This window comes from Puma concolor, chromosome B4 (genome assembly GCF_028749965.1).
Source record: "Puma concolor isolate L17-30 chromosome B4, mPumCon1.1.hap2, whole genome shotgun sequence".
NCBI classification, from domain to species: domain Eukaryota; kingdom Metazoa; phylum Chordata; class Mammalia; order Carnivora; family Felidae; genus Puma; species Puma concolor.
In genome coordinates, this window is record NC_141673.1 from 105475821 (window position 1) to 105494547 (window position 18727).

At 48.8% G+C, this 18727-nt stretch overlaps 1 protein-coding gene across 10 annotated transcripts in view; it reads left to right on the forward strand.

The window, feature by feature from the left end:
• The window catches only part of IQSEC3 (IQ motif and Sec7 domain ArfGEF 3), a 108841-nt gene that overhangs the window by 34496 nt on the left and 55618 nt on the right, over nucleotides 1–18727 (forward strand). The gene's annotated exons all lie outside the window — the stretch shown is intronic.

Sequence of the window (18727 nt, forward strand, 5' to 3'; positions counted from 1 at the left end):
TGCCTCATGCCTTCTATTGCTCTTGCCTTCCTCTGGTCCCCAGATGAGCCATTCCCAACTCTGGAGGCCATTATACCCTAATATTCAAATGCCAAACTTAGGCTCCTTCCCCTAAAGAGCCTACATAAAATATCATCTTTTTAGAAATCAAGGGAAGTTAGTTGGATTATACACAGAATATATAATCACGTGGTAGGGTGTCTGGCACTAAGCAGGTGCTCAGTCCAGGGTTTTGCCTGCCTTTTCTATGGTAGCAAAGATTTATTCTTTTCTTTCTAATCTTTCTCCTCCCATAAAAGAGCCAAGATGACTGAGTTTTAATTGTCAGGCTTTTCACTGAGTTAGCTGTTGACCTGGGAAGGAAGGGGGAGAATGTTGAGTCAGGGGTTGGTGTCACTGTCCCAGGCCCGCTTCATCTTGTCGTGGGTTAGTCATAGTCCCTTTCTCGTTTATTAATTTTTTTAATTAAAGAATTTTAAATTAATTTAACTATTTTAACTAGCAAAATATCAGATCACTTCCTAGTCACTGATGACATCTTAGGGTAATAAAACTTAAATATATATACATATATTTGATGGAACGGGCCCAGCATGCCAATCTAATCAGACAGAAAATGTGAATTTTACAGCACATATTTGGGGTCTCTCCAATAATGCCAACAACATAGCTGTCTTCCGCAGGGAGTAGTCATCGTCATCACAAAACCTATTTGTTTAGCTTTTACGTGTCCTATAAACTTTTCCTTTTAACGTGGAGTACCTCCACCTCTAAGTTTCTGTGAGGAATTATCATCACGTTTGCAAAGCCTGCACGGGAAGGGCGGTGAGTAACAAAGTGCTGAATGGATACAGAAACGCTGCAAGGCTGCGGGCACCGCCTGCTTCCCACAATGTGGCCCCTCTTCTCCTCAGCTGTTTGCTGCAGATGTCTTACATTGTGGGACTAACACCTAACAGCCGCCTGAACAGGTGCTCAGAGAGTTCTTTGGGTTTCTTAAGCTCTAGACTCCCCTGGAACATAAGCATAGGTAAATAATTCTGCACCACGCAGATCATTTCCTCAGCTAGGGTAGGAGAAATGAGAGTCAGTCTGAGTAGCTGAACTCAGTCCCTCTCCCCTCCACCTCCCATTTTGTGGCCCCTCCTCCTTGCACTTCTGTGCTTCTGTCTGTCTTCCACCTTCACCTGTCTCTCTGCTTCACCTCTCCCCTTCTGGCCCACATCAAATTCCTCTCCTGTGTCTACATCCCGGGGCCTTGGTCACGCTTTGTTCTCTTTCCACCAATTCTTCTTAGTTCTGCACATTTCTCTCTTTTTTTACTTGTTTCTTATGTCACTGGGAGTCAAGATACTTGGATTCTGGCCTGAACTTGGCCTCATCTACAGTCTCCTGTTGTTGGGATGAACTTGGGCAAGTTGCTCAGCTCCCCTGGGCCTCAATTTCCCAAGAGGGTGGTCTGTCAGGAAAGTAACACTGACGCATAATCTCATTGGGTCTTTCAGCTGCTCAGTGAGGTTAGACCAGGCTTTCTCGTCCCTGTCTTATTTGAGAGCAGAGTACGTTTCAGAGCACTCAAGGGCCCTGCCTATAATCACGTGGCCAGAAAGTACCAGCACCCAGACTTGCCCTGAAGGCATGTCACTCCTACCGCTCACCATTTCCTTGTTTGAGACTGAGTGATTCCATGATCTTTCCTCCTTTATTCCTTGGAGAGCACTAGGTAGGCATCAGAGATGGTAGCTATTGACACAAAGACACAAAATCACCCCTGAAAGGCATCACTACTCATGTTCCCTTAAAGGGAAGTCAGGGCCGGGGTGTAGGCAGGACTCTGAGGTGTCAGAGTCAGGCCAAAGCAAGTGGCACTTTGGGATCCTTCAGTCCAGGGCTGAGGGAGGTGTGCTTGTTCCGAGGGTGACCAGGTAGGATCATGGAAGGCAAAGAGAGGGACGGAGCACTGTGTCCATGCCCTGGGTGGTCTGTGGGTCAAGTTCTGTGCCCGGGGACATAAGAACAAGTAAGGCCACTTGAGTTCTGGAGGACCTCCCCATCTAGTTTCCAATTTCCAAATTGGAAATGGCTCACCTGGAAACTGGAAGTAGACAGAAATGGGAGAATGTGAGGGCAGGAGAGAAGAGAAAAGAGGACAGAGAGTGGAGTGGCATCAGGATGATCTTCGAGGAAAGAGACAGAGGGTCCTGGTTCCTTCCAATGGGCTGTCACTGTTCAGACACACAGCTGAGTCTTCTTCCTAAAAATCTCCTCCTTGGCAGGCGGGGAGAAGGGCTGTCTAGTCTGCCTCCCACCCTGTCAATCCAGCTCCATTCAATAAGCATTTAATTGCTACTACCCAAGCACAAGGCATCGGTGAAGATGGATGACAGGGTGCCCTCAAGCTCAGTCCTAGGGGTGTGGCAACAGGAATCCTTCCTTGGATTTTCCATGGTCATCCTTTCTCTCACTTCTCAGCCCTCTTATTCCTTCTCATGCCCACACCCCTCTGCCTGCCCACCTGCCCTGTGGCCCTGAACCCTGGTGGGAAGGGATGGGAGGGGCTGGTGTGCCATGTGGGAGAGAGTGACAAGTGTATGTGGGGCAGGGGAGGGGTGCTCCCCCATCATGGCTGCCAAGGGAATAGGGCTCTTTCTCAAGATTTGGGGTGGGAGGGTAGGAAATCTATTATCTTAGTTTTCCCTTGAAAAGGCAGGTGCCAAGGTGGGGGACAGAGGTGCTCTGGGAGGGAGGGTAGGGGGATGTTCGGTTATAGAGGGACTACCCTCCTGCAGCCCTCCCCTCTGGGTGGGACAGGGAGACTTACGCCCAGTTGGTCCAGACCTTCAGCTGTTGTCTGCCTCTGTTCCCAATTATTCCAAGTTGTTCTGTTTCATTTGTAGTTTCCTAGAGTGTATTTCTGCCTCTCTGTCCGTCTGTCTATTTCTGATGTCAGTTTCTTGGCTTCTCTGGGAGGAGGCCCTCTGGATATTTTCTGACAGTCCAACAATGTATGTGTCAGTCAGTCTGTCTGTTCCTGGCTTCCTGGGGGGATTGCATCCTAAGAACGTTTTCTCCCATTAGACCCCCACATCCTTGCTCCTAACCCTATCTGTGACCCCTTTACACCCCCTTATCACTTTCCTTTAACCAGGTGCCCCACCTCCACAGAGCATAGCCCACACCTCCCCAGGAATTTCTCTGTGAGAACCTGCCAAAGTCAGAGATTGGGCTGAGGGCTAGCGCAGGGTTGGTGGGTCACAAAGCCCTCTGGGCCACCCTGGGAGATCCTGGGCTGGGTTGCAGGGCTCTGAGACAAGCTAGGCTCTTGTCAGTCTGGCTTCCCACCAGCTCAGCCAGGCTCCAGCCCAATCAGCCTCTGAATCTTCTGGGGATAAGCCCATTGGTCTGCACAGGAGACCCCAATAAGAAATCTAAACCAATTGATCAGGTCTCAGGGTCACTGGGACCTTTGGTGTGTGACCTCAGAGCTGGCTCCCTGACATTCTTCCTCTGCACCCCAGCTGAAGCCAGTGGTGATCAAGATCAGCCCAACTTGAGGGGTCTGTCCTCTCCCTGCCCCACTCCAAGCTGTGGGACTTAGCAAGAATCCCTTTCTTAAGAACTCTGGACGAATCCCATGGGGGCCTCACGGCAGCTGATCACCCACAGCCCCATTGGTCAGACCAGTGGAGAGGAGCTGCCACAGCCCGAGGCAAACCCTCAGCCCAGAGGAGAGACTAAGGGGCCAGGAGAAACCCTCACCCCTCCCCAAGAGACAGATAAGCCCCAGCCCTGGGTTGGGGGGTGGGTGTTGCTAGGACAACCTGCCCCAGCCACCTGAAGAGAAGCCTTGAGGGATGGGGTCAGGAGAAACTCTACCTTGGGATGTGGAGCCTGCCAGGGAGTGATACCCCAGGAGGTGGGAACACCCAAAGTTGAGCAAGTCTGAAAGCTGGGTTTCTGTAAGAAAGGAGCCAAGGGGTGGCATCAGGGACTGGGGGGCAATGGAATAGTTATGGGGCTGGCAGAGGCCTCTGAGGGGATGGTGAGACCACCAGGGAATGGGCCTGGGTTCACACACACACACACACCCCCCCCACCCCCCCCCACCCCCCGCCCAGGCAAACCCTCTGTGCTTACCAGGGCACTTAGGCCCTCAGGTGAGAGCTGGGTGGGGGGCGGCGTGGAACCCAGAGCTGGGTGCAGTAAGTGTGTGCCAGGCTCTTTCTTCCGCCTTCCCTACCTCCTCTTGCTGCTAGCTAATGACAAGGGCTTTATTCTAGGGAGCTGAATAGGCTAGTAATTGCAGCCCTACTTCCAGTCCCATCCCTCTCCTCCCTCTCATGCTCTCCCTGACAATGACCCTGGAACTGGCCAGCCACCATGCAGCATCCAACAGAATGGCAGCCCATTTGTCTCTGTGGGTGGCAATGGGGCCGAGTGGAGGAAGATTGCCTTCTATTAGTGTAATGAGAGGAGGCTTGTAAGGGTGGGGTGGCGGCTCAGCTAAGGGAAGCATAGGGAGGAAACAGAACAACTCCCTCCCCTGGGGAGCCCTGGGGAAGAAGGTACTCTCGGCCCCAGTGAACTCAATGACTCACCCCTGTTATTCGGTCCTACCTGCCCAGCCTTCCTCCAGGATGGAAGAGACACTAATATTTCTTGAACATGCCAGGTATGTTGCACTAAGCACTCTGAGTATTTTATCTCAATTCTGTGAGATAGCTGTTATTTGAAGTTTTAGATAAGGAATCTGAGGTGGAGAGAAGTCCCGTGTCTTGACAGAGGGACCTTGCTAATCAGTTCTGGAACTGGAAGGTGAACTCAGGTCTAACTCCAAAATGCAACCACTTTCCACAGAGCTGCTGCTAGGGTTTTTTCCCTTTCTTTCTTTCTTTCTTTCTTTCTTTCTTTCTTTCTTTCTTTCTTTCTTCCAGAGCACAGGAGAAACCCTTCTAGGCATTTCTTTTGATCTTAAATAACATCTATTTTCTCTGATTATAAGTTATACTTGCTAGTTGTTGGAAATGTGGAAAATACAGAAATATAAAGAAGAAAATAATTGAATTCAGTTATATAGAATTAACCACTGTCAATATATTAGGGTGCAAACTTCCAGGGTTTTATTTTTCTAAGCACTGTATTTTACATTTACCCCCCATAAAAAAAAAAAAAAGATTTTGTAGCCTGCACTTCCCACTTAGTATATGGTGTCCAGAGAGAACCTCCCGCCCTAAGCAGCCCCTCTGAAGCCCCCATCCTTTCCTGGCGCTGGTCTGCACCTGCTAACCAGCCCGCAGACTGGGCGGTAGGTGGCCGTGAGCTCTGCTGGAGGCTGCACTCCCTACTATATTCTTGAGGAAGGGATTTCCTTCCAAGGATGCTGTCTGGGAGAGCCCTTCGTTCGCATCGCTGGCGCCTCTATCCCGCCTCTTGGCTCTCCCCAGCTGGCCTGGGGCATGATCAATGGACCAGCCAGTGTTTACTCAGCGATTACAGAGCAATTAAATTCTCAATCAATACAGTTTAGTCTTCAAACAGCTGGGCTAGGGAGCCTCGGCATCACGCGCCAGCTCCATCAGTCACATCCCCAGCTCTGGCTCCGAGGCTGCCGGGAATCCTGCCCCACCCACAGTGGAGAGGGTAGGGGCTCATTCTGGGACTGCGGAACTCTGTCCCCTCTTCCCTAGAGAAGCACAGAGAAGACATGCTTCCCTTCTAGGCCTGAGTGGGGCTGGAGGGTCGGCCCACCTAAGCTGCCCAGCCCCTAGGCTCTGGGGTCTCTGCCTCGGCACAACAGGAAGGCACTGGGCAGCAGGCAAGGCCAAGGGGAAGTTGTCTGGTCTCCTCAGCGTCCCGCGGGTAGTTCCCAAAGGCCTTGGCAAGAGTTGGGATCATGTGACCTAACACAGTGTTCTGACAGTTCCCATGATGACCTGCCCTGGAATGGATCATCTGATTGTGGGGCCCAGGTGGGATTCCTGAGGATTGAGGACATCAGTCTGGCCCAGGACACAGCAAACCTGGACTCAAGTGGCAAACAGCAGGGGGAGGGGCGGGGCTGCTCCTTCTTATTTGGGCTTTCTGAGCAGGTTAGGTTTGCTCACCAGTGTCCTGAGGATTTCTGTGTAGTTACGGCAGAATCTGCTTTTATGGCTGGGCTTTACACCTGAGGATAACCACAGGCAATGGCAGAAGAATTTGGTCCTGGAGCTAGAGAAACCTGTTCCCTGACCAACCATGTGGCCTGTCCCTTCATGTCCATGCTTTTTGTCCCATCTGTGTCTTCCCTGCCAGACTCAGGAGGCACAAAGGACAAAATAGATGTCAGAATACTTTGATACCCTGCTAGGGGATGGCCCCCACACCCATACCCCCAGTTCCAGAGAGTATTAGGAAAGCTTTGTCTTGTCATGGTTTTTGGCTTTCTGTTCAGTGAGTTTTCCTCAGCTGCAACGTGAAACTTGTGTTTGGAGTCAAGTATTTGCCCAGGCCGATTTCCTCGTGTATTTTTTCCACCCAGTGATCCTCTAAGACCAGTCTCTTCATGAGACCTCCGTTGTCACCAAAGGGCATTTTCAAACTTCCCTGTCCACAGGCCTGGGCTGGGGCTGTGTCATGTGAATGAGGCCAGGCTTGGGCCCACTTTCAAAGAGCTGTGAGTTAGGACAGACAGCTTTCTGTCAGCAGTGTGTTGAGAGATGATTAGAGAATTCCTCTTCAGTCTATATTTCTATTTTGTGTCCCTTACCCATGAGAGAGGGAAAGAGAACACTGGCTGTCAGCTAGCGAGCACTTGCTACGTGCTAGACAGATATTAGCTTACTTAATTCCCACCAAAGGTTCATGAACTGCTTTCAGTCCCAGGTTCGAGGACAGAGTGAGGATCAGAGCTGATGAATGGCTTGTCTAAGAGCCATATCCCTGGCAAAGGGCGGAACTAGGATTTGAACCAATCTATTGAAGGTGCTGCCGCCAGTCAGGTGACCAAAGAAGGGGGGGTGTTCTCAAGCACAGGAAGTGAAAGCATGGTGGGGGAGTGAACAGCAGGCTCTTACTTCTCCTGCCACAGGAAGGGGGCTACTTAGAGGGGGCTCCTCAAAGAAAGCCTGGTTTGTGGGTCAGCGACGGTGAAGGCTGGCCCTCCACCCTACAAATGAGGCTTTGAGGACTCTAGGCACCTGGAGGTAAACACATCAGAGCAACCAAGCTGAAGACAGGAATAACTGGGAGAATATTTTCAGGGGGAGAAAAAGCTTCAGGCTTTATTATTTAAAGAAATAAACATAACTAAGTATACTACTCCCAGAACAACAAAATGAAAGCCACCACAAGGAACATCTAACTATCTCTGTTCCGCTGGTGTTCATTAATGCACAGTTTTGTCCAATTTAGAGAAAGAGATTCTTTTTTTCATTTCCCAGAAACTTCTTGTTTGAGTCTTTTGGGTATTCCTTTTTTTTTTTTCATTCCCAGAAAGAGTAACCTCTCTTTGCAAGCCTAGAGATTTTTATTTTTTTTAATTTTTTTTATTGTTTATTATTTTTGAGAGAGAGAGAGAGACTGAGAGAAAACAGGGAAGGGGCAGAGAGAGAGGGAGACACAGAATCGGAATCAGGCTTCAGGCTCTGAGCGCTCAGGACAGAGTCCGACGCAGGGCTCGAACTCACAGACCATGAGATCATAACCTGAGCTGTAGTCAGCCACCCAACCGACTGAGCCACCAAGGCGCCCCAAGCCTAGAGACTTTTCTAACCTCACTCTTAGGCCTTTTTGGTTTGGGTTTGTTTTCTCCTCTGAAAAGTCATCTTCACCCATTCATTTGTCTTTCAACCAATAACATGACCATGACAATAATTTATAATTTCAGTGAGTGTTTCTGATATATGACAAAAAGGGCTTTAAATCTGTTTCATCAAACCAAAAGAGAGGAGATCATCATAGTCTGAAGCAAGTGGTTTAATCAGACCAGGCATTCTTAACGATTCTACTGCCTTTGACAGAGGCCTTGGAACAGCTTAAGGAAGGAGATTCTTAGAGATTTTGTGTGTGTGTGTATGTGTGTGTATGATGATTAAAAAACCACAAAAAGAAAACAAAAACAAAAACCAGGAAAGACAGCTGTCTGTGAAGGAAGACTGGCATATGATGCTGTCCCTGACAGGCAGAAGAGCTAGCAGGAGCTATTGCTTTTGAAACGGAGGGTTTCTGGATGGAAGGGACCCAAGTGATACACCACTCTTTATCACACAGATAGGAGACTGAGGACCGGAGGAAGGTGCCTTGCCCAAGCTCTCCCAGCTGGTGACGTGCCCAACAGGGTCTAGAACTCAGGCTTCCTGAAGAGCTGGGGCTTTCTACCACCAGCTCAATGACTCAGTTTCCCCAGCTACTACATAAGGGGGTGAACCGTCTAATGCCCAGGGTCCCTGTGGCAGTAATTCTGTAAGAAGACACTCTGCCTTGGGCCGAGGCAGCAGGAGCACCCGGGAGCGTTTACAAAGCAAAACAAAGGGCAAGTGGCGTGACAGGAACATGGGGGACAGTGGACCCAAGAAGCAGATGGGAACGGCAACATCCAAACTCGTGCGAGCACACATAAGAAAGGAGAAGCGTCAAGTGAGCCGGTGCACGGGTTCTGTCTTTCTCCATTCTACTGATTGTTAAAACACAAAAGGGAATTTTCAAAAGGAGGAAAGCCTCGCCTCGCTCTGAGTTGTCCAGGCTCTCACAACCACCTTCTGTCATTTTCCCTGGTCCTCACCCCACTCTCTGCATCCAAGGGCCTGTGCTGCCTGGGCGCTGGACTTTGTCCCCCAGGATGCTCCAGGAAAGAGCCCGATACCCGCTTCCCTTCTGCCATGCATGCAGCTTCCTTCATTCCAAGGACAGAAATGATGGAAAATGAAGGAAGTTTCGGTGGAAAGCTGGTCATAACCTTAACTAACATGTGTACAGGGTGCTCCGGGTTGTAAAACTCCTTCCCAACCGTTCACCCGTCTGATCCTCACCACAAACCTGTTAAAGGCCACAGGGGCAAGAATTACTGTGTCCGTTTTCCAGCTGGGGAAATAGGGGAAAGAAGCAACTTGTTCAGGTTCCAAAGGAAGAAGCTGACAGATCAAAACAAGCTCGCATAAAGAGAGGGGCTGCAACAAACGGGGGGCATTAAAGCCTGCTTCCTGCCTGTCACTGTTTGAATGCGCTGCCTCGGCCATGCTCCACCACCCACACAGACTGGCAGGATCTCAGCGTGGTTCCCATGTTCCACGTCTAGGCTGCAGGTTGGCAGGTTTGGAGAAGCGATTAGGTGACCCTGAGGTCCTCGGATTTCAGGGGACCTGGCTCACCAGAAACAGCATTATAAGAGACTTGTATATTACTATGAATTTATTAATTCATAATGAGCAATGATACCAGTGAACAGGATACTCACAATTACTGATTAATAACGAACTTAAAAATATGAGAGTCTCTTTTCTTCTCCAAGTGCAGAGGGATGCGCCAGATGAGTTTTGTGGATGCCCTTCTAGGTTGGACAGGAAGATCTGAGAAGTGGGAAGGTAGTAAAATAGTACCCTGGGCTCGCAGATAAATTCAGGAAGACTTCAAGGAAGTACTAGAATGTGGAGCGGTAGAGAACACAGACAGAGCAACTCAAATCCAGGTCTAAATCCTGGCTTGGCAACTTACAAACTCTGTTACCTTGGTTAAATTACATAAACCTTCTCATCCTCAATTTGCTTACCTGTAAAATGGGGACAACAGGAGCAGTTACCTCTTACAGTGGTTGAGGTGGTTAAATGAGATGATTCCTGGAAAGGTGCTTGGCATATAGGAACCACTCAGTAAGTGCTAACTATTTGAAAGCTGGATTTTTCAGGAGCAAAGAGGGAGAAATCAATCAATATCCAGGAGTCCCAGAGAAGGGGACTAGAAACTCAAGTATGACTAGGAAATGTTTAGAAAGAATGGGCTGACTACTTTAGGAGTTGAGGGTCTAATGGCAGAGCCCCTGGTATGGCAAGTAGGAGGGGACACACTACCTGGAATGTTGTTCAGAGTCATTGAGACATGCCCTTCAGAAAGAGGGTCTAGTCCCTCCTTTGGATGGCAGGTGATGGGCACGGAGAAGGAGGCATCTTTCAGATGTTTCTATTCAAGCCTAGCCTGGGACATAGGCTGCTGGAAAGAGCCCAATATCTGAATGAAAGAGAGACTCTCAGAATTAAGGGACCAATTTGGGGAAAAGATCAAAGGAACTAGAGACCCAGATGAATGCCAATCCAGTAGGGCCAACGGGCCCAGAGAGGAGATTTTTTAGACATCAGGGCAGGAGAGGAAATGATTTCACCCAGCACCAGGCTGTCACAGTGCAGGCTAGGATGAGATTAAGAGCAGAGGCATTTTATCAGAAAATTCTTGCCAGCTAACAGTTTGTCTGTTCTCTTAAGAGGAGGAAATGGGAGCACCTGGGTGGCTCAGTCGGTTGAGTGTACAACTTCAGCTCAGGTCATGATCTCATGGTTGGTGAGTTCGAGCCCCGCGTCGAGCTCTGTGCTGACAGCTCAGGGCCTGGAACCTGCTTCGGATTCTGTGTCTCCCTGTCTCTCTGCTCCTCCCCTGATCACACTCTGTCTTTCAAAAATAAATAAAGATTAAAAATTTTTTTATTTAAAAAGGAGGAAATGGTCGAACCCTTTCAGGGAAAGGTTTATGGCCTGGCACTGACCCCTGCCCTGCCTGGAGGGGTGGGTGGTTCCCCAAGCTGGGATCTCTGAGGCTTCTTCCCAAAGCCAGTGTGCTATGCATTGTCCCTTCATCCTAAACACGTTTGGAGAGACATGTGAAACCCGCAGACATGTAGAAAATAGCACAGCCATTCTGATACTTGTGAGCTTGTGAAGGTTTCTTCGGTAGCAAGAATGACTGAAGCTAGACATTAGGAAGAACTTCAAGTCGGAAAGCAAAAGATAATGAAGGTGACTGAAAGGAAATAGGTCAATAATCTTGTTCCGTAGAAACTGGATGGATGGCCAGAGCAGCGTCCTACACTACCGGGCATTTGCCATTTCCATCTCTTGTGTCACAAGACTCCTGTTTGGGGTCAGCACACACCTGACTGCCACAGACACCTGTAGGCCATCGGAGACCTTTTCCCTGGCTTGTGGTGAAGCTGAGTCTGTGAGGAGCTGGGAGACTGTCTTTCCCTGGAAATAGCTCAAGATCCAAAAAAACATCTGCTCTGCTGGGGTGAGGTAGGGCCGATCTGAGTGGGACGGGAGGAAGATGGAATAAAGGGACTTTATAGCCATGAGGAAACAAAATAGCTGGGCATGGCCCAGCCTCTGGGATGCACTGTGTGTGTTGCGATCATTACCATCCCTCAGAGGGACCCAAGAAGGATTAGATGAGGTCTTTGCTCTCCAGGGAGTCATCGCTCTTGAGCCAGAAGGTGAGGAAGTGCGACATGCCCAGATGAAGGAAGGAAACCTACATTTACAGGGCATCAGTAGGTCCCAGAAGCTTTATGGACATTGTTTTGTCAACTCTCCCAACAGAAGAGGAAACAGGCTCCAAAAAGTTAGAGAACTAGCCAAGGCCACACAGCAAGTGAGTTGTTAGATTTTAAACCATGGTCAGTCTGGTTCTTCATCTCCCACTCGTTATATCCTGCTGCCTCCCAGCCCTTATACCTCCTGGCAGGCTTCTCTTGGCATCCTCTGTAACTCAGAGCTTCAGAAATTATGCTGTGCAGAAAAGAGCACTACTTTTCCATTTAAAGAACTCTCGCACAAGAACGTGAGAGAAAGATAGTTCAAGTTAAGGACTGTTCTTTATTCTGAAGTCACTTCCTTCCTACCTTTTCGTATTCAGAAACGGAATGAGGTTTTTGCTTTTTTGTTTTCTTGTTTGAACAGAATAGCATGTTGGAAATCCTAAAAAGGAAAAAGATAGTTGTTCATTATATAGGGCTTACTGAGCATTTTACACACCTTAATTCTCTACCTTAATTCTCCCATAGAGAAGAAAGCGAGGCACAAGGTTAAGCAACTTGCCCAAGGTCACACAGCAAGTCGATGGCAGAGCCAGCGTGCAAAGCCAGGCTGTCTGGCATGGAGTCCTACCTGCTGCAGCGCTGTCCCCATCTGTGCACTGGCCAACATTGCCTGTGGCCTCCTGTGTTCCCTCCTCTCAGGGACCCCAAAGCACTCACATCCTGGACCTGGCTCCCAGCTGGCTCATGGGCTGATGTCTTTCTTGAGTACACCTCTCCCAGCATCACTTATGTGGCTCCTGAGAGTCACCGTGGCCCATGGTAACATACCCAGACCATGGTGGTGGTGGTGGTGGTGGGGCGGGGGAATAGGTCCTTAAAGAATGAGTCCATTTTCTTTACTAAAAGTCTTCCTTGCTGAGACAATGGGTGCAGCTCAGCTGAGGCCAGATCCCTGCCATCTTTTCTGTCCTGCCAGCATGGAGTTGCAGGCCATTGCCCTTGGAGAGGGGCCTCCTGACCTGTGTGGGGTCTGCAAGATCTCGAGTGTTCCCGGACCTGCCCCGTGAGCACACTATGCAGGCTTGGTGCTGCTGCAAAAGCAGCCACCGCCACTTACGTAAGGACAAGGAGGAAATTTGCCCCCAAGGAAAAGCAGGAAATAATAAACACAAATTCAGGACAAAGATTCCTTTGAGAAGAGGAGAAGGAATATGTGAGGTGTCAAAGGCTTCTAATGTGCCATTTCTTGAGCTGGGTACAAGTGAAGATTTTTCTTTACACTTTACATATGTTACTCATATTTCCATATGTAAAATGGCTCATAATAAGAGAAAAAATGAAATAAAATCCAGAGTTTCACTAGGCTGTAAATACGAAGTGTTCCCTGCACTGGCTGTGTGACGACTTTAGGCTGTGTGTCCAGAGATGGTTTTAAAGGCAGTGTTTCTGGAGCTTCCTTGCAGGGTTGGGTGCCACGAGGATGTCAGGCATGGGAAACATCTTCTCTTAGGGACGATAACACAAGCAGACATAAACGGTGAAGAAATCTGAGGTGCATTTAGGGGTACAGTGAGTTCTGTGTCTGGGCTTAGAGAAACATGCATTTGTGAAATTGTGTGCTGTGTGTCAGGGAAGGGGCAGAAAGCGGGTAGGATGTCCTTAGAGCCTGATTTTGTTACCAGATCTATGCCTATTTGTGAGAAAATAAAATGCTCAAAATATTAGGATTCCAGTGGCAAGAAGATGGCATTAATCAGTGTGGCCAGTTTAGGAGCCTGTGAGGGAGGTGTCCAGAGGAAACTTCTAGATGAGATTTCCCTGGAGGACAGCAGGTTCTGATGTGCCCAGGTGCTGCTGTTCCCTTGTGGGGTGGGCTGAGTAGGGGAGGCTGATGCCCACACTGGACATCTGGGGACAGTCTGCCTGGGCTGCTTCTGTGACCATCCTTGAGTGAGCACCACGGTACTGTGGGCCTGGATATGGGGAAGGCACAAGTCCAGAGGACTGTGGTTCCTTTGACAGGAAACCCCTACAGACAAAGCAAACCAGACAGCACTTTTTTGGAACAGCTATGAGACCAAAGCCCAGAGTCTCCAAGGAGCTGACAAGAGAGAGCATCACTTACTCTCTCAGGGCCCTTGGGAGAGGGGAAGGAGAAGCATCTGTCACAGTCAATGAATCCAGGGCAGTTTCTGCAAGTGGATGAACCCCAGAAAGCCACAGCTGCCCTCCTCCAGGGGTTTCTATTCTGAGACCTGGCTTCCAGCTTGGATAATGGAGGTCAAGGAGCCATGGGCTGGGGCAGGTGCTGCCATGGATTAAATGACGTAAGGGAAGTAAAGGGAGGCTTATGCTGTGTCCTTGGGTGTTGAGGGCAGAGGAGCCAGAGCCCAGCCACTGGGCAGGGATGGTGCAGTGTGGGCCTGGGGCCCATGGAGAGGAAAGGAGAAATGGAGAAAGCTGAGCCTCTCCTTCCTTCCAGATGTCAAAGCATTTTGCAGAGACTGTCCATTTCATGATGAGGAGACAGAGGTCCAGAGAGAAGTGGCATGCCCAAGGTTATACCAAATGCTGCGGGCAGAAGCCAGATTGGACCTTGACTCACAGCCCAGTGTTCCTTCCACCACCTGGAGTAGCATTTTCTAGCCTGTCCTTAGAATGAGTACAGAGTGACTCTGTTTCCAGCACTGGCCCTCTGTTCACCTCAGATTTCCCCAGTACTATCTGGGACCCAGAGGATGCTTGGCTTTCCTTGCTTGGTGCCTTTATTCTGACCATCTATGATCACCTTATTGATTCAGACATGGGAGATAAGGAAGTGTTTTAGTAAAGGCTGAAAAATCTTCAGATGCGAGCCATGTTGTTAGCTTTTTTCTGCAAAATGCCTAGTTTCTTTGTCCCAAAAGCACTTTAAGAAAGGCAGGCAGGGGCACCTGGGTGGATCAGTTGGTTAAGCATCTGACTTTGGCTCAGGTCATGATCTCGCCAGGTTGTGGGTTCAAGCTCCGTATTGGGCTCTGCACTGACAGCTCAGAGCCTGGACCCTGCTTCAGATTCTCTGTCTCCCTCTCTCTGCCCCTCCCCCCCCCACTCACTCTCTTTCTCTCTCTCTCTCTCTCTCTCTCTCTCAAAAATAAGCTTGAAAAAAAAAAAAAAGAAAGGCTGGCAGAGTTTGGGCTAATGTAGTGCAATTGGACAGGACTTCTGGAGGTTCTTCCCACATGAGGAATCTTTTAGCCCCCCCAAACCCTCCTGGCAAGGTCTCTAGTAATCACTGCTTTAGCCTTGCACAGATGGGAAAACAGCCTCCCTCGGCCACCCACCAGCACCAACACCAACAAGCCCCTCAGGAGGTGGGCCTCTAGGTGTCTCCTCATTCCTTTCTCCACCTTCATGCCAAAGGCCATCACTCAAGCCAGCCTCCAGTAGGGCAGCATGGACCTAAGTGCCCTCTCCTGGCTCTTGCACAGTTCTCCAGTTACCTCCATCCTTCCAGCTCCTGGCAGGGGGCGACATGGCCTTGCCTGGGAGCCCAGGGAGGACACTCACTGACCTGAGTCAGCTCCCTGGCAGAGGCTGTGTGAGCACAGGGTCCTGCCAGGTGCATAGAAAGACTGTATTTCCAGGATACTTGGGTGGCTCAGTCAGCTAAGCGTCCAATTCTTGATTTTGGCTCAAGTCACGATCTCATGGTTGCTGAGACTGAGCCCTGAATCCGGCTGTGTGCTGACAGCACAGAGCCTGCTTGGGATTCTCTCTCCCTCTCTCTCTCTACCCCTCCCCCACTCATGGGTGCACTCCCCCCCCCAAATAAATAAATAAACTTAAAAAAAAAGAGGCCATATTTCCCATTGTGGCCAGCATACCAGCCTATCTATGAATTAATTTTACCTTTCTCACTCTCTTTGAAAGGAGATATTCACATCCCCACTTTGCAAATGAGCAAACTGAGGTACAGAAAAGTTAGGTATTTTGCCCAAGTCAGCTAACGAACAAGTTGCAGAACCAGGGGCCTCACTCCACTCAAGCTCTCTTACTTGTGAACAAGGATGCCGTCGGTGCTAGGATAACAGTAAACAGTGTCTGAAAGCTCCCAGGTGGGTTGTAGCCAAACACTTTGTACGACCAGAGCTGCCTATGGCCCTTGGCACAGTCTTCAGCATATGGCAGATAATCTGTGATCATCTCTCCAGAATAGTGTTTTTAGCCTGGGTCTATGGAGTCTCTAAGGCCTCAGAATGTGAAGGTAAAATTTGGCATGTATGAAATCATGTGCATTTTTCTGGAAAGAGAGCCCAGAGCTCTTTCAAGGTGTTTCAAAGGTGTTGGGAAACAAGAAAGGTTCTACAGGTGTGTGGGCAGGCAGACCCAGGTAATCTTTGCTGTCTAGAGAAGAAGGAAGAAGAAAGAAAAGCTGGTTATGTCACTGATTTGGTTCTCTGGGAAGCAGACTCTGAGTTGAGGGTGCTGAATGTTTCCTAGAGGATGTGCTTGGGATCAACACACACGGAAAGGAGGGCAGGAACATAGCATGGGGCAAAAGAAAAATCCAAGTGACAGAAGTCCAACAAAATCCTCAGCCAGTCCCAGGTGAGCTCTGGAGGGAGAATGACCTACCAACTTGCCCCATGTTAAGTAACAATGGCTGAGCCTTTATATCCCTGCCTCAATCAGTCACTGGATTCCGACATCTCTGGGAAGGACGTGACTTTGGGCCAAGGAGACACTGCCTTTGAGACACTCCCTGAAGGAGCTGAAGGGGCTGACAGCAGAGGGCAGTCTCCCAGAGCTGGGCAACAAGTCATTCCTTGAAGGAGAGTCTGGGTGGTGCATCACTGACCCTACCTCAGTATCTCTGCCCTTGGGAAAGTAGTAGAGATTAAATGATGTCCATCCATCGACCTGTCCAGCCATCTATCTTTTCATTTAACATTTATTAAACATGTATTATGAGCCAGCCTGCTGTGATTGCACTGGTGATAAAAAGGTGTACATGGCATAGTCTAATAGAGAGAGACACATCAATGAATAATTAGAACACAAAGTGGTCATTGCTGAAATAGAGGCGAGTGCCAAGAATTATGAGAGCACATTGGAGGGTGGGACTGATTCTTCCCAGGGGCAATGAGTGCGTCCTGAAAGAGTTGACAAAGCAGAGAAAATGGGGGTGGGAGATTAGGATCATGGAGAGAAGACATCTCAAGGCAGAAGAAGGTTATTGAGAGACATAGTGGTCTGATAGGGCTTGGCAGATTTGGGGAGAATTTCAGTGTGCACAGAGTGGGTGGATCACTTGGTGGAAATGTGGCTGGAAGGGGAGGTTGTAGTAAGATCACAAGTGCTTCTAAGTCCATGCTGGTGGACCTCATCTCAGGAGTATTGGGAAGTCACTGATGGGTTTTGAGCAAAGTATTGACATTAAAGTATCTACATTTTATGAAATCAGCTTTGATAGCAGCTATGATAGGATGGAGTGGTCACTAGAACTCCAGGGGAGTCATATATATGCCATGCTCTCCGGGCCCCTATCATCCCTCCAAGCACAAGTCAGCTTCCCACATAGGTGACACTCTCTGATGTGATGTTCAGTCCCAACACACAGGTCATTCTGGTCTTGGGCACATGTAGTATTCCTCTGAGCAACTGCTATTCCCTCAATTTCTCAAAGACTTTCATTTGCCATGCTCAAATCCTGTCTTTTTCTCATGTGTGGAATAACCCCCATTCATGGCCTGAGTCCTTGTATTTTTATTGGTCTAATGTCATATGGATGCCACCAAAGCCTTCTCAGAACCCTCTTGTTTTGGTGCCACCTACATTCTTTTTCCCTTCTCAAGTGGGTGTCCCAACCCAGGAAAGATTCTTGTGACTAGCATCTCCTTTATGTCATCAGTTACACTAAGTATCTCTAGGCTAGTGGGCTGCCATTCAAGGAATCTGTTTCCATACAGCTGGATAATGAGCCCAAGATAGCTAACATCACCAGCCTCTCTCTCCCGTCCTCTCCCTCTCTTCTCCTTACAAGAATCTATGCAGGTCATGGAGTGAATACCATTCACATGATTCCTGTCCAAGTGCCAGGCTGCCTGAAATCTGACCCACTGGGGACAGCAGCTTCATGATATCAGGTCAGCCCAGTAAACTCTAGACACTCAAGGGGGCACAGCCTGTGTCTTGCAAAGTGTGATGTTCTGGACATTGGAACAATGGGCTTACGGTTCCATAAGAGACTGGGATTGAAGTAGATGATCTCTAAGTTGAAGTATATGGCCTTCTAGCTGCAACAGCTAGGATGAATATTCTAAACTCTTTCACTGGCCCATTTTTATAGATGGGGTACAGAGAGGGAAAGAGAGGCTGGGAACATTCTTTTGATGAGAAGTTTTAAGTACTCAGGCCTGTACAGCTCCCTGAAAAGTGACTACAACACAGATCCACACAAGGAGCATTGGACAAATGTCTCCCTAGGGCATACCTCATATTGTGACTGGTACAGCCAAGGAGACTTCCTGTAGGTGGTAGATGTGTATGGATTCATCAGAGGTGATGGATCCCATGATTTGTGATCCCCAACACCAAGGTCCTTCACCGTGTTGTTGCTCCAGTGGGTGGAGAACAAGGGTGGGAGGAAGCCTCTGTAAGCCAATTTGCCTTTGCTTCTCTCCCTAAAGACCATGGGAGTTAGTCTGGAGGTCTGGGAACATGAGCTATGATGGAAAAACCTTACTGTTTGTTTTGTGAAGGTTGAAGAGGGCTAAATGTTGAGAACCCCTTCTCCTTCCACATAGAAATTCTCCATGCTGTTTTTCTGGGAATTCCTTTGAGACTCCATGCTGTAGGTTTCCAGCTCCAAATACTGCCACCACTGTGGTCATCATTTATCAAGGACTACTGTGTGCCAGGCACTGTACTAAGTTCTTTGCAAGCTATATTTATTCCTCACAGCAACCTTGCAAAGGAGTTAGGATGCCTGTTTTGTGGAAATAGAGGCACAAGGAGGTTAGGCAACTTGCCCAAGTTCACATAGTAAGTAGCAGAAAGAGGATTCTAACCCAGGTTTTCCTGACACCAAAGCCCATGTTCTTTTCTCTGTACTGTATAATCTTAAACTTTGCCATATTGATGACATTAGTTTTGAGTCTCCCATAGCTACTTTATACCACACAAGTGAGTGGAGAAATCTAAGGAGGGAAGGCAAGGACAAAGTCCTCTTTCTAATACTTTTCATCA